Here is a 13,447-nt window from a genome sequence, read left to right on the forward strand (position 1 = left end):
GATGGAGGCAGATTTCGGGTGCAACAGGTCCAAGTTTATTTCCTGCCGTCCGACTGATGGCCCTCTCAATACACCGCAAATTCTCTTCACGGCCCTCCGTGTCCAGACCCCGTTACACACACACCGTACTTATCACCAGGGACGTAAATACACGTACCGTCCATTTTCACTTAACGACGTTCCTGTCAGTTTGGTCACTGTGGCCGCCTTAGGCCCGTACACCAACAGTAATTTTTCTGGTCAGGTATCATCTTCAACTCGGTATGTGTTTCCCCGGGGCCTCATCTGTACTGCGGTACTTCTTGTCAGGACCACCCCCCTGATTTCCTTTCTCCTCAGTCCCCCTGGTTGGGTTTTCCTCACAGTGCGGCAACTGTCATAGTCTCCTCGTCACTTAAGCTCCCCCTGGGGACTGGAACTTTCTGGAACCCTCCTGTCAAATTTATAACTTTCCCGGTTCCCTATAACTCCGCCCCCCATGACCAACGGTTTCTTAGCCCTAAGCTGATGTCAAGTCCTATGCTCACACTCCTCCCTGCCCTCTAATGTCAGTTCAAGGTAGTGCACGTCACCTACACTTTCCTAGCTGTTTACCCTTTTTAAATCTGACCAGTTAGTCCGTCAGGTCACCTTCCCTACAGTAGAGCAGGGTCACAGGAGGCATGGTCCCTTCCTCAGGACGCCGGCGGTGGAAGAAGTGGGGCAATGCTGCAGTCCCAGGGTGCGATGCTGCGGGTCTGGTGTCAGCTGTGAGGTAGAGCATGCAGTAGCGTCCTTTGCTCAGGATGCCGAAGGTGGCAGAAGTGGGGCAATGCTGCAATCTCAGGGTGCGATGCTGCGGGTCTGGTGTCAGTGGTGAGGCAGAACATGGAGCAGGGTCCCTTCCTCAGAATAACGGTGGCAGAAATGTGGCGACGCTGCAGCCCAGTGTCCACTGCGAGCAGAGCCGAGTGCATCACAAGTTTCTCAGTAGCCATCCTCCTGAGGCCGCGTGTGCGCAAATTGAGATCTTGGTGGCCCTCGGCTTCAGGAAAAGGTCACCATGATCTCAATCTGAGCATTTGTGGCCTCCAGTGGCCATTTTCCTTAAGGCGAGGGCCTCAGAGATCTCAATCTGAGCATGCGCTGCCTTGGCTTTAGAAAGATGGCCGCAGGGAAACCGGGGATGCACTCGGCTCTGCTCGCCTTGGACACCGGGCCGCGGCATCGCCACATTTCTGCCGCCAGCATCCTGAGTAAAGGACCCTGCCAAGGTGCACTCTGCACCGCCCACCGCCGACACCGAGTCTCACAATCGCCACAGCATCGCCACACCTCTGCCGCTGCCAGTCCTGCTGCTACACCAGTGCCGCAACCCCCCGGTAAGCCTGCGTTTGGACTATAAGACGCACCCCACATTTTCCTCCCAAATTTTTTGGGGAAAAGTGCGTGTTATAGTCCAAAAAATACGGTATATGTTTTCAATCTAACAGCTATCTATCTATCTTAATATTTTCTATCTATCTATATATATATATATATATATATATATATATATATATAACCTATCTATCTCTTTATTATCTTTCTATCTATCTATTATCTATATATATTTATCTATCTATATCTTATCTACTGTATACCTTATCTATCTTCTATCTATTATCTATCTAATCTATTATCTACTATCTAATTTTATTACTGTCTATCTATATCTATCTATCTTTTTTTACATATCGTTTCTATCTGTCTTATATCTATATCTTTATCTATCTTTTAATTCTATCTATTTATGAATCTACCTATCTATCCATCTATCTAGATTTTCAATCTATTTACCATATCTGTCTATCTATATTTTATCTACCTATCTATGTATTTTCTATCCTTTCTGTCTATCTATCTATCTCCTCTATTTATGATCTGTTTATGATCTATCTATACATTGATTTGAAATAAAAGCCTATAATAAATTCCTTCCGTTTTCTGAATCTGAGCTTGTGGTGCAGTATCCATCTGTCTTCTCATATGAAAGACTACAGACATGTGAAACTGAGTTCTCTGGGAAGTGTTATCCAGAAATTATCTTGGATGTGTTAGGTCTTCTAATATTATGAATGTAAGCACTGGGCTCCATCATAGCTCTAACTCACTTGGCTGTCAGGGCTTGTATTGGAATCCACCCAAACCAACAAAGTCTTGGAATTGTCTTAGATTACAGAAGTGATATGTGGAAATAGGGGAAGACTAACATTAAAAATGATCACAATTGACTGCAGACACAAACAGTTGGACAGTGTTCTCTGTGCTGCATCTGGGTAAAGGCACAGTTTATGTCACAGGAGGGTGAAGTGTGGCTTGTGATGGTGGTATGTGCTGGACAGCACTTGGGGAGAGTAGGTCTGCAGATACATGTGCAGCAGCTGGTAGCAGGAGGTAGCAGTTTGGTCTGGTTGGCAGCACTGTGAATGCTCTAGCCCCCTACAGTTTTTTGCAGCTTGCAGAGGAAACATCTCTCCCATTAAAATAGGAATTCACAAGTGAGCTGAGGTTGGGAGCTGATGAGATCCTGGTATATTTGTGTGCAGGATTCAGGATTACAGACTGGGCTGTTCTCTCAGGGATTAGAGTCTGTTCTGTGTGAGGAGAAGCACTGGAAGCTTGGGAGAACTCACCAATTGACTCCATTCACAGCCAGGATCAAGGGGCAGGAGGAGTAATGAATGGATGAATGGCTCACTCACTTTCTGGATGTCTGCAGAACAGGTAAGAGATGCTTTCCTTGAAATACTGACAATTTCAGCTATAGAAAGAGTGCAGCTGCTTAAAAGGCTGCATCACTCACATCACTCATCGGAATTGTATGAGGGGGGCATTATGCAGGACATCCCATTATAGCAGCCATGGACCTGACTTGGCATTGCAGTGGGTTTAAAGCCCAGTATCTGTCCATTGTCTACAGTCACATTGTTTGATAATAGCTACACTTTCTTTTATTCTTTGTTTTCCCACTATGATATTATATAGATTTAGCAGAGCTGAAGGAGTTGAGCATGTCAAATGATGCACTGGCAATGTACATGATGTGTTATCAGCTGGAGTGCAAAGTGCAAGAAAAGAAGAATAGCTATCTCATTCTTTTAAATATATGTTTGTGTGTGTGTATGTATATATATAAATAATTATATATGTGTATATATATGTTTGTGTGTGTGTATATATATATATATGGTAGAATTATATATACATTTTTTTATATTTATATAAATAAAAAAAAAAAATATATATATATATATATATATACAAATCTCTTTTTTATTACACACACAAGCATAGATAGATACATAAATATATAAGTCTATTGATGGATACTGAATTAAAAGTGGTTGCTATTTTTTTGTCACTGACTCTCATTTGTTAAAGCACAAGTAAAAAGAAAAGTGTATACCTTCAGGTTCAATTACATAGAGTCTTCTGAACTATCCTGTGTCAGCCTAAGCTTATTTGTCTAGTTAACTGATGATACAAGAAATATAGACTTTATGGATGTAGCAGTGCTGGATTTGTCATTTACCTGCATTGTTTGTTCCAGATAATCCTATGCTTTTCCTGCGCTCCTAAAAAAATAGATGGTGATGTCATGATGACGAGTTGTGCCAAAAGACAAACTCGATATACACCAGCTGACAAGCTCAGCTCTGCTATATTAGGCATTGTGCTCAGAGTTACGAGCTGTTCCTGCTGCATAGTGTCAGCAGCACAGGTGATTTCAGCATGCCAGGATTGTAGTCTGCAGGTACTACTGTTTGCTTCCTAAGGCTAGGTTCACATTGCGCTAGAGGCATCCGTTTAACGGCGGAGGGCAAGATCCTGCTCTGATGGAAGACTTAAAGCTGCGGCGCAATGTGTAATTACGGTAGCAGTCAATAGACAAGGTGCCTGGCAGCAGAGGACCTGCCTGTGACTGGTGATAAGGGAGCAGGCATAGTGGTACATAGCAGATCAGCTTGTGTTGGGGAGTGGGATTGTCTCTGCAGTTGTCACTGTCTCCAGTCCTTATATAATAAATAGGAGAATAAAGTTCTGTCTCCTAGGAATACTGTCTCCTGTCCATTGAATCCCCTTCTGTGCATGGACTGTACCTGTCTGCAGCCTCAGCACCACACAGCTGTCAGCAGAGGGAGTCCGATGATTTCTGCTGCTCTCGCTGTAGGTAGTAGAAGGGATCCTGCAGATGTTGCCTAGGATTGCAGCACACAGAAAGAGAATTGCTTCACAGATGGCTATTTTCTATCCTAACATTACAGCCAAAATGTACAGTGCCATATTCAGATACAGAAGGGCAGAAAATCACAAGTTACAGAAACATCATAGAGTCAGTCATTATTTCCTTTATTGAGGAGAAATATATATACAATATATATATATATAATTGTTCTACTTAATATCAATATTTATTTATATATGTAAATATATATCCAACAATGTAAATATATATATAGAGAGAGAGTATATATATAATACATAAATATTCTGCAAACTTCAGCACTCCTTCATTAAAGTGAATACATTAGATGCCTTTATTGGTACATATCCAAATACCAACATTTCAGTTCCTTCTGGAACCTTTCACCAGCAAAATTTTGCTTGGGAGAGGTTCCAGGAGGAATTGAATCATTGCTGTTGAGATATGCACCAAAAAAAGCATGTAATGTGGACCAGGTAGTGTTCTGAATTGGATCTGCACCCTTTATGATTACAGTGCTGCTTCCTCTTAATATACATATATATATATACTGTATATATATACAGTATATATATATATATATATATATATATGCATATATAAAGTGCAATACACTAAAATAAAAAAAGCTACCCTCAGCAAAATGTACCCAACTATGTAGATTACTTATGCAGATTATTTATATGTTCCACTTTAATGATAGCATCTACAGGTCGGCATTATGGTGTTCCCATGCACAAGAGTTAATATCATTGGTGAAACCTGTGCGGCCACACAGGGCCAAGAAGTAAAGGGGCCAATTTCCAACTCCAAGGCAGGTTGTCCATTATGATGAGCCATTGCACTGCAAAGAGCCCATATATTGTTCTTGAATATGGACTTTCTTCTATTTGTGTCTGCCACTGCATCCGATCTTCCCTTACTGAACATGTCAGAAGAAAGAAGACTTGCGTATGTCCTTGATGATCAAAGAACATTGATGAAAACCTGATACCAATGGCAGACCTCTCGGATTTTCAAAGAGGCCAAATTGTTGGTGCTCGTATGGCAGGCGCTAGTGTAACAGAAAGTGCCCGAATGCTTGGCGTGTCAAGAGGTACTGTCTCCAATGTAATGACTGCGTTTGAAAGAGGAGTCCGCAGCAAAGCACAGGTCCGGCCGAAAGTCAAAGTTGACTGAGGGAGACCGTCGGACTCTAAAGCGAATTGTGAGAGAGGATCGCAAGACCATGGCTCTGAAAATCACTGCTGAGCTCAATGAACACCTGCAGAACCCAGTTTCCATGAAAACTGTTCACACAAATCTGGATTCCACGGAAGACCTGCAATTCAAAAACCGCTGCTCTCAATGACAAATGTTTCCAAGCGTTTAGAGTGGTGTAGAAACCTCCAGAATTGGTCCCTCGAGCAGTGGAAACGTGATATTCTCAAACAAATCATCGTTTACCCCATTTCCGACCTCCGGCCGAGTGTACTTTTGGAGACAGCCAAAAGAAGCATTCCATCCAGACTGCCTTCTCCCAACCGAAAACATGGCGGAGGTTCTGTGATGATCTGGGGTGCTATTTCGTGGAGATCCGCCGGGCCAATGATATCCCTTCATGGAAGAATTAACAGACATGATAATTTAGGCATTTTAGGCGACCAAGTGCATCCTATGGTTCAAGCACTGTTCCCGGAGGGGGACGCCATCTTTCAGGATGATAATGCACCAATTCATACAGCTAGAATCGTTAAAGCATGGCACGAGGAACATTGTAATGAAGTTGAGCATCTCATGTGGCCCCCACAATCACCAGACCTCAACATTATTGAGCATTTATAGTCGGTGTTTTAACTGAAGAATGGGCTACAATTCCTTTGGAAACAATTCACACCTTGTATGAATCCATACCTCGGAGAATTGAGGCTGTAATCGCCGCAAAAGGTGGACCTACACCATATTAAACTAAGTTTTGTTGATGTGGTCAAAAGCAGAGTCATAAGAACAAACGTGCCCAGCAATATCATTTTGACACTGCTGTATATCATGTTCATTTTATGAGGAGCTTTTGCTTCTCTGTGTACACATACTTTTTGGGTGCTTTTTCCTTATTTTTGTTTATGCCTTTTTATTCTTTTAGAAATAAAACAGCAATCTCCAGTTAAAAGCCAATACGTTTCGACCTTGAGGTCTTATTCATTGCAAGGTCTTAACGTGTTGGCTTTTAACGTTGCAGATTGCTGATTTACTTTATCTATGTTCTTGAAATAAACAAGTTTCTAGAGTCTAGAATTAAACAGCTTGACTTCATTTCTTCCTATACAAATTCCACACTCATCGAGACTTTGGGAAACATTTAGTATGAGAGCAGTGAGCTGGCAAGATATGACCTTTTTTCTTGTTTTAATGTGAGTAATTTTTCAAGCCTTTGAAAACAATTTGCATTATTTTTAGCTAAATGTAATCCCAGATTGATTTTATAATTGACCACCCCCTGTCAAAGCAGTTGCAAAACGCACGTCGGGGTTCAGTTCAGACAGCAGGTGATCACTCTCCTCTTTCAATATGGGTAAGCAATCTCATTAAATTTCTCATTATACTCTCTTTTCTCTGATATATACCCTAATAGGGTGATATATTGATGGACATATATCAAACTAGTGGAAACATTCATACACTTGAGGGGATCTTGTGGCAGAGAGATAATACTTCTTTTTGCACTTGCACTTCATTGTTACAATATAAATCTGTTTCACTGTAGACCACTTATAACAGAATTGGTTATGTACCCTTTCATGGTGAAAATGTATTATGGTCACATTTAATTATTGATATGAATATGTATGTATACATCATTACCATGTTTTGTTCTATGTACTTTTGGTTTGTTATAATTCACTTCTAAATTGTATTTTTCTGTATGTGAAAAATTGTAAACATCCATTATAGGTCATACAGTAATTGTCTTCTCCCTACCCTTTTTTCCTTGTTCCATAATCACCAATACCACTTCTGGGTTTTCGCCTGGCCTATTCCACTTGTACTCTATTTGGTGGACCTCAATATGTATTTTAACTTGTTTTAAGCTTAATACCAATAAATACATTTTGTTTTAATATATATTTGGTGAGTTTAGTTTAATCCGCTATTTTCCGTGTATAGTCAATATGGGAGTACCTCACCCATTTACAACATTACTTTGTGGATGAACTCTCCGCTTTAAATTTATATTTGCAGCCCGATATACTTTTTTGTGCTATGTCTGCAATTTTTGCACACAAAACAATTTACAATAAAAAATAAAGGACATTTGCACACCAATTATTAGCACTTAAAGAGAACCTGTGATGAAAATGCCATCCATTCTGCAGGCACCATGTTATAGAACAGGGGGAGCAGAGCAGATTGATATATGGTTATGTGATCAAAGATTCAGTATAACCTGTGTTTTCATCATTTAAACCTCTCTGGATTTTTGGTCCAGTGGGTGGTCCTATCAGTGACTGACAGCTACCTTTGAATGCACTGTGAAGTGACAGGAGCATGACCACAATTTTGTGATTTTTATACTTGCAGTCACCTGCCGTTTATACGTACGTGACCTCACTCAATGCAAGTGTATTTAACAAGGTCAGATACAGTCTAGTTGGAATATGGTCGGGAGTATAAAAATCGCATAATGTTTATACCCCTATTTGAAAGACTGAACTTTCTAACTACTTAATCAACATCAGCACTTTGAGCAGGACACCTCGGAACCCTTTATCTACCCTTCTTTCCCTTGCACCCATCTCCCAATTCTCCCTAAGTTTTCACCTCCACTCCCTTTACCCCCCACTTCCAATTATAGTTAGATAACTTTGTGATTCTCTGAAAATAGCTAGTTATGCAAATAGTAACCTTTATTTTATGTCTGTAAAAAGATGTTATGTTCTTTTGTTTTCCTTGTTTGTTAAAAAAATACTTTAAATAAAGAATTTATTAAAAAAAATGTATAATTGTGGTCACATAACAGTAGTCCATAGAGTCCATAGAGTGACTGCAGATTTGTATCTTAAAGAGGTTGCCACTACTTTAACATTGATGCAGAATGCTTAGGATAGCTCATAAATGTCTGATTGGTAAAGGTGCAACACTCTCACTGATCAGCTGTTCCCTGTGTCGGTGGTGGACAGATCTACTCAGTTTGGCAGCTGCTCAGTCAACTATATAGTGGCTGCAGCCAGGTACTGCACATCCGCCTCCTGTTCAAATCAATAGGTGGAGGATATGCAATACCCAGCCACGGCCTCTTTTCCGTTGACTGAGCTGTGTAGCTTTGTAACTGGCCACATCCTGCCAACGCCGAAATCGGAAACAGCTGATTGGCCGGAGTGTGGGGTGTCGCAGCACCATCAATCAGACATTGACGCTCTCTCCAAAGGATAGGCCATCATTGTTAAAGTATTGTACAACATTGCTAAGACTGGACAACCCATTTAAGGCCACTCAACAAATCCATAAAATTGATTACGACTCCTTAGGCCTGTTTCATACTTCAGTTTTTGTCCATCAGTCAAGATCCGCCATTTTGCAAAAAAAAATGGATCCGCTATTTTGTTTGGCGGATCTGTTTTTTTCCCATTGAGTTGCATTACCGGCGGATCTTGACGGACGGCCATCCGTTGGATCCGTTTTTTTGCGGATCCGCCAAAATTTTGCCGTCTGCCGACATGCCCGAAAGGAGCATGTGACGTTTTTTCGGGCGGCAGGATCTGGACTTCACACTGCGCATTCCCGAAAGACTTCACTTAGCCTGAAATTTAACCCTAAAGTCTGTTCTGGCGCCTGGAAAAAAAAAATCTCTCTCTCTCTCCTCCCCGGGCTGCGGTTCCTTTAAAATTCTTCATTCATCGGATCCGTCAAAAAAAACGGTCCGTGGCATCCGCTCACATCAGTTAGCAACGGATCCGCTTTCCGCCATTTTGGCGGATTTTAACTGACACAAAAAAACTGAAGTGTGAAACAGGCCTTAAAGTTATTAAAAGATATTAATCAAGCCCCTAAAAAAAGTCATACACCAGACCAACAACTAAAATAAAATCAGACTATTTTGATCACATATATGCTTCTTAAGTTATTTTAGACCCCAAAAGTGAAAAAAACACAAAATTTACTGCTCCCTGTTTCTTTTCACCTGCAGATGCCAGCACAAAGAGGTACTGGCCAACGTCAGGATCTAGTGTACAACTCTTGATGCCAGACCTGTAGTTTCACTTGTGGCAGCAGACCTGACATCATACAGTAGATGCTTTACTTTCATGATGTCAGGTCAGTGTGGTCACAACTGCTTGGGTCCATGGTCGAAATTACTGCTTTGTCAGCAAACCACCACCTACCTAAATTACATATTTACGGCAAAAAAATTAAATGCAATGTAATGACACAGCTGGTTAGTTATATCGATAGCAGGGCATCTAGCCTTGAAGCATGCAGCGCTGCTAAAGCTGCCAGCATCGAGGAATGTTCTTAATTTTCCTGCAGTAAAGATGTATGCTTAATACCATTCTTTGGCACAAAGTCCGTTACATTTTAATAGTCTTGTCACTTTCCACTAGGTGGTCTCTCTGCAGCATGCACAATAGAAAATGTATCTTCTACTCTTCTACTCCTTTTTCAGTGGCGATAAAGGTAGTCATGAGAGAAGCACAGAAAATGTCAGATTATGAAGAGATGTTGATGAACTCTTTGTTCAATTTCTGGTTTAAACTGTACATTTTTATTGGCATTTTACAAGGACAGACCTTACTAACAATTCAAATTGAAGGAAAACGAGAAGCCAGGTAGTGATGAGAACATTTATATTTACTTACATTACACTATCATATTCTACGATGATTTACAGACATCGTCACTGTCCCCATTGGGGTTCACAATCTATGTCACAATCTAAATATGTCTTTGGAGTGTGGGAGGAAACCGAAGTATCAGGAAGAAAACCACGCAAACACTGGGAGAACATACAAACTCGTTTCAGATGTTGTCCTTGGTGAGATTTGAACCTAGGACCCCAGTGCTAACCATAGAACCATCATGCTGGAAACTAATGATAAGATCCTTCCTCTTTGCTACTTAGCGCCTTTTACAATTATAATGATAGGTCCAAGCTTCATCCATAACTGTTTTAAAAGTTGTCAGGCAGGATTGTCAACTTGATATTTTCTTTTTTATGGACAGTTCTCAAAAATCACTGACAACCACTTTTTTTTATGAACACTTTAGATGATCACTATAAATCATTAAGATTATAAGTGATCCATGTCTAAGTCCATAATTCGGATACGAAGTCGTCAGCTGCATTCACTGTGAACTGTAAAAAAGTGATAATTAGGGAAGAGTCAGATGGATATATAACTTGGACAAGGATCACAACAAAATGCTCGAACTGACCGCAAGCATTCCCAACCCGAGTGTGACAGCTGCATAGAAATAAATGCTGTTACTCTCGGTCATGAGAACCACCAGACAGTCCGAGCACTGTGTTGCGATCCTCATCTGAGTTATACGGTCATCGGACTCTCCTCTTACAATCATAAAAATCTGTACAAGTCCCTTCAGCTTCAAAAAAATCATGGATGCATCACATTTTTTTTACGGATGCGAAAGAGTGCCGAATGTTTACTGTCTCTCCAGGGATGAAAATTGGCAACCCTGTTATCAGGTCTCAGATGATATGCACCAGTCATGGTACCTTTGCTCCAAAGATTGCAGGCTATCGATTAGGGTTTGATCACTATTTATTGCTGTGTGCTTTTGTTTCAAGTAGTTAAATATTTCACTCAAAGTCAGGGTGAACAAAGGGTGATTTTGACTTGTGTTGATTGTGCATTTGGATGACATACTCATTTATTCGCCTGACCGCAATTCACACTTGGAGCATGTTAAACAGTTGTTGCAACTAGTATAGACTGTAGGTGGCGCTAGTAACTGTAGAAAAAAGAGAGGAACACTTGCTGCAAATTAGGAACACACACCACCAATGTGATCAATAAAATATAAATAAATAATTAAAATTTGCGCTTAATAATGAACCCCTTTAGCTTGTAGTGAGCTAAAAAAATACACACAAATGAATTGGATTGCTCCAAGTTAGGTAGTTATTATCTTAAGGTGTATTCTGAGTGGATGTCTGGACTCCAGAGGACCAGTAAAGAGCGCTGGATATCTTGATGTGAATTCAGATTGAATGATATTTGCCAGATAAACGTGGGTTAATACCACAGCTCTTTATAAGTGCTGTCCCAGCCAGTGACAGACAATCCACGCTCCCCTCTTCCGGTGGCACTCCAGCATGCAGTGTGCATGATGTGAAGCTGTGGCATGAGATGAGCCAACAGGACCTTCGTGATGTCACCGGTCATGTGATAGATTACAGGGAGTGCAGTGGACCAATTCCTCTCTGACTGGTTGTGGAAAAAACACGGTTTCCTTCATCAGGTGTTGCAACTGCTCAGGGAGAACAAGCTATATGCTAAGCTTGAAGAGTGTGTTCTTTCCGTACAAGAATTACTGTTTTTGGGGTATATTATTTCCGCCTCGGGGTTTAGGATGGACCCTGCTAAGTTGCAAGTTGTGTTAAACTGGGGCCGGCCCGATAACCTCAAAGCATTACAGCGGTTCTTGGGTTTTTCAAATTATTCCAGGAAGTTCATCAAAAACTTTTCTGTGGTAGCTAAACCATTAACAGACATGACTAAGAAGGGTACATACTTTACTGACTGATCTGAAAGTGCGGTGTGTGCTTTTGATAGTTTGAAGAGGAGCTTTGCCTCGGCTCCCGTCCTGGCTCAGCTGGATGTGTCCCTTTCCTTCATTGTCGAGGTGGATGCTTCTGAGCTGGGGGTGGGGGCAGTGTTGTCTCAGGGCCCATCAATTGGTAAATTGCATCCTTGTGCCGTTTTCTCGAAGAAGTTGTCGTCAGCTGAGCGCAATTACGACAGGTAACAGGGAATTTCTGGCCATTAAATTGGCTTTTGAGGAGTGGCGACATTTCTTGGAGGGGGCCGCTCATCCTGTTACGGTGGTTACTGACCATAAAAATCTTTTGTATCTGGAGTCAGCCAAGCATCTTTCACCTAGACAGGCTCGCTGGTCTCTGTTCTTTAGCAGGTTCAATTTTTTAGTTACTTACCGACCTGGTTCAAAAAACACTAAGGCTGATGCATTGTCCAGAAGTTTTCCTGGTGGAGAACCACGTGAGGAGCCGGTTCACATCCTCCAGAAGGTTGTGGTAGTGTCTACCCTCAGCACTGAGGTAGAAGCTGAGATAGCTGAGGCTCAGGAGGACGTACCGCCAGATCTTCCAGTTAACAAGTCTTTTGTTCCTTTGCACCTTCGTCTTAAAGTGTTGGGGGAGCATCATGATGCAGTTTTGGCTGGTCATCCAGAGTTTAAGGGCACATTGGAGCTTTTGTCATGTCGGTTTTGGTGGCCCAAAACTCGGAGGGACGTCGCTTCCTATGTAGCAGCCTGTTCCACTTGTGCGCGTTCCAAGTCTTCGCACTCTCGTTCTTCTGGTACATTGTTTCCACTTATTGTGCCTAGCAAACCGTGGACAGATATTTCCATGGATTTTATTACGGATCTACCTTCCTCTGCTGGTAACTGTTATTTTGGTGGTGGTTGACAGTTTTTCTAAAATGACACATTTTGTGGTGCTACCATCTTTACCCAATGCCAAAACTCTGGCTCAGATATTTATACGTGAAGTGGTCAGACTCCATGGGATTCTGTCTGACATTGTGTCTGACGGGGTACTCAGTTTGTTGCTAGGTTCTGGAAAGCTTTCTGTTCTTGCTTAGGGATCAAGTTGTCTCATTCGTCGGCTTTTCTTCCTCAGTCGAATGGACAGAGTGCATGAATCAAAATCTGGGACAGTATTTGCGCTGTTTTGTCTCTGACAATCAAAAGGAGCGGTCAACCTACCTCTCTCTCACGGAGTTTGCCATTAATAATCATTGTCATGAGTCCTCTGAGGTGTCCCTTTTTTTGTGTCTATGGCCTACATCCTCATTTCTGTACTCTTCGTCAAGGGTATTCTTCTGAGGTTCCTGAGGAGGATACGGTGGGTGCGTCGTTATCGTCTATGTGTAGGAAAGTTAAGCAGCGTTTACTTTGCATGGGTTCTAGGTATAAGCATATGGCTGACTGTAGACGTGTGCCTGGTCCAGACCTGAATGTGGTTGATTTGGTGTGGTTATC

The 13,447-nt window shown here is 41.6% G+C and overlaps 1 protein-coding gene across 3 annotated transcripts in view; it reads left to right on the top strand.

Annotated features, from left to right (window-relative positions):
- The first annotated feature begins 2,257 nt into the window (after positions 1 to 2,257).
- LOC141048077 (5-hydroxytryptamine receptor 2A-like) overlaps positions 2,258 to 13,447 on the top strand; it is a 1,077,348-nt gene continuing 1,066,158 nt past the window's right edge. For all 3 annotated transcript variants that reach the window (XM_073543452.1, XM_073543450.1, XM_073543453.1), the window contains exon 1: positions 2,258 to 2,745. The gene's annotated coding sequence lies outside the window, so the exon portion shown is untranslated. The remainder of the gene's footprint in view (positions 2,746 to 13,447) is intronic.

The sequence above is a fragment of the Dendrobates tinctorius genome, unplaced genomic scaffold (assembly GCF_039654945.1).
Source record: "Dendrobates tinctorius isolate UK_male_01 unplaced genomic scaffold, ASM3965494v1 ptg000133l, whole genome shotgun sequence".
NCBI lineage: Eukaryota > Metazoa > Chordata > Amphibia > Anura > Dendrobatidae > Dendrobates > Dendrobates tinctorius.